A 3412-nucleotide genomic window follows, 5' to 3' on the forward strand; every position below is an offset into this window, starting at 1 on the left:
GTTATACACTTATTTTACTTTCAGTTAGTTAAATCCATATGAACTAATTTTTGCTCCTCCCCCCGCCCCCCAACTTGATTAATAGCAGTGATTTTTAGGCATGGTACTAGTTAGCACTCAAACTTCTGAGGAGGGTTTTGTGAAACAGCTTCCAGATTTGTGATGCTTGCCTAGTCCTGAAAGGTCCAGTTTATGTTTTTTACTTCAGTTTTTCTACCAGAGCAGGACAAAAACATGGTTAATTTGAACTATTATCATTCACACAAATCTTGGATTCCCCAGAACATTGTTGCTGTTTCACAGCATGCAGCAAAGGTATTTAGCCTACTATAGGCAGAAGTCATATCCTATTTATAAGGATCTCGTAAATCATTTTATATAACAGGTAACAAAGCAGCATAGAAGGAAGAGGCTGAACTATGGACTACACTTGGATCCCAGATCCACAGTATAAAAGTAGCTTTTGTGTGTTAATTTGGTCAAAAATGGTTCTATCTACCCACCCTGTTTTCTGGTCTTATGTGATCTTACATGTTACACAAACTCACTTTTAGCTTGTAACTCATGACAAGAATATAAACTAGATGCTTATAGGAAAGGGTCAAAGTTCTAAAATGCTAATAATACCTATTTAAGATTATAATGTTAGCCATCAGTATTTAAAAGATACTGGACCAATTAGTCCAGGCCGGAAAGTGTTTACTCTTACTTCCATATGAAACCAAGTGTTGGCAGAAACTGGAAAACGCTTTTTAATAGCTAGAGAAATGATCATATGCTCTTAGAAAATCTATATAAACACACACATAGGGTTATTGATAAAATACCAAGATATCTCTAGTTTGTCTTGATGGGGAACGGTCATTTCACACTCCAGGTCTCAGGCTACTATGAATTAAATATCTATATGTAACTAAGAGAACAGTACTCTAGGCTTGTATAATCACAGGTATACTCTTTTAATACATTGAAATTCAGGCTCCTAGGCCAAAACTATAGCAAAGTAAAGGAAACATGATAGAAATAGCGTGTAGTTACTTGTCTTTCGAAATCTGATCAAATGCAGATGCTACAGGCTTTTTTAAAAAGAGGCTGGGGTTCTTAAGGACCATTGATCAGATGGTAGGCTTATAGTCACTGTTATGTTACTTAACCCTGGGCCCCAGAAAATGAGATTGGAGTAGATTCAATAGAAATTACAGAGGCAGAGCATTAGGCTTGGTAGTGCAGGTAAGGGTGAAAGGCTTGACAATTTTGGAGTCAGGTAATAATTGTTTAGAGGGAATTCTGGGTAACTTGATAATCTCAAAAACAAGGTCCTTACACTATTCAGTGGAAGTAAGATGTAAAAAAGGGTGGTGTATTTATTGGATATAAAATTCAGGACAATGGGTTTTCTCTCAATATTCATGAAATCTAAGAAAATAGCCTGGAGGCTTATAAGAGTGCAGTTTCCAGTGAATATTGGAAAGCAAATGAGAAGGTAGATGATTTAAAAAATCCCTTTGAAACATTTCTTTCTGATGCTGTATAATTTTTAATGGAAACTTTTCTTTGGAGCTCACTGGCTAGGGTACTTTCTAATTTGCTGCCATCTCCTCGGTGAAAGGAGCTAACTTAAAGCTGTCAGGTTGGAATGGATGACAAATTTGGAATGCTTGAAAGGAGGGTTCCCACTAGATTTCACTTCAGATGTTACCGCAGCATCTTAACCCTGCAAGGATTTGCATCTTAAACCAGTCAGTGTGTGTTTTAAAGCGTCTGTTTTATAGGGAACTAGGTATGACAGAAAAGGAAAAGAATACAAACTGGAACAATAAGATTATGCTAAATTGGAAGGGAATGAACAAGTCAAATGAGGATTGAGAATATAATGGAAGGAGTAGAACAAAAGTAACATTTGAGCCATATGGTAACTATAAAATGCCCATAAAGGAATCTACTGCACAACTTAGCAGCAGTATGTTTATTCAAAAGAATAAGTAGCTAGGGGAAGCAAAGCCCAGGGGTATGATATGAAAAATAAAGAAACAACAGATGACAGACAATACTTCACAAGCACTAGTGTTTTTAGGTAATCTAGATGAAATGAGGGGGTATGTGGGAGAATAGGAAATAGCTGTATGTTTGATGAGATCAGTCAAAAGATGTACTTTGTCCTGAGAACGTATGGCTAGCCTATGATATTGACTGACCACTGATGCACTGATTTTAGTTTCAGGAGAGAGCCAGAAGGCATCAGTATTGATTGTGGCCTGGGAGAAAGAAGGACTTGGCCACATAAACTGTCCTACTGACAATCAGCCTTTTTATTTAATATGAGGAAAATTCAGTTGCACCAGTGTCACATGGGGTTTGAATTTCTGGACCCTAGTTCAGATGACCTTGACCAAGAAAATGCTGAATTTAGAGAGATCAAAGAAAAAGTTACCTGAAACTCGAGTAGACCCAGATATGACAGAGAAATGAGAGTGATCAGTAAATGAGTTACATATAATATGCAGAGTATGGATTACTAAGTAACTTTAAAGAATCCCACTTGGCTACATCAATGCTATATTTCACAGAGAACAGGTATCATACTATGGTGTTTATTTGATTAATAAGGGACACTATGTTGGAGAATTTTTAGTGTTTGGAAAGACCTTGGGATAAAGTAAAAATTTGGCCAGGTAGAGAAAAAGCTGGCTATAGATGTATACCTGACTTAGGTGACAGAATTACAAATGTTTATAGAGAAGAGACTAAATTAGGACTGTTGGAAAGTTTAAATTTGTGTTAGTCAAATTAATTCTAATAAAGTAAATCAAGGAGAAAGCCTCAAAACAATATGTGGTTGTATTAGTAACTTTCAAATTAATAAAAAAAAATTTTTTTAAACCACAATTATGAAAAGCAGAACCTGTCCAGAGAGTATTCAAGAGTTAGAGCTCTGCTGTGAGCTAGGGTGGGACTTCCCCCCTGCTTAAATTAGAATTCCAAAACATTACAGAAAGAGAGAAGGGATAGTGTAATGGGGTGAATGCCAAAAAGACAAAGCAGTTAACAGGAAGGAGTTGAAGCCCAAGGTGAATGGGGATAAGAAGGCATGTTGCTCTCAGTTCCAGTCCTGAGCACGCCAGATTATTTTTTAAGGTGTCACACAGGAATAAAAGAGGTTGAGAAAAATAAGATGTTCTGAAGGTCTGACAAAAATTGGCTTGTGCAAAAATAACCCCTATAGGCCTTTCACAAACCTAAAAAATGTAATTAGAGTAAATTATTAGTATATTACCAAAATAGTTGTCAAGTGGTTTTCAGCCTTGGTTGTGCATTAAAATTACCAAGGGAGCTTTTAAAAATCCCATTGCCCGGATACCCACTTCAGACCAATTAAATCTCTGCGATTGGGGCTCTGTCATCAGTATATTTC

The sequence above is a fragment of the Ceratotherium simum genome, chromosome 3, assembly GCF_057802395.1.
Source record: "Ceratotherium simum simum isolate JZ-2026a chromosome 3, ASM5780239v1, whole genome shotgun sequence".
NCBI lineage: Eukaryota > Metazoa > Chordata > Mammalia > Perissodactyla > Rhinocerotidae > Ceratotherium > Ceratotherium simum.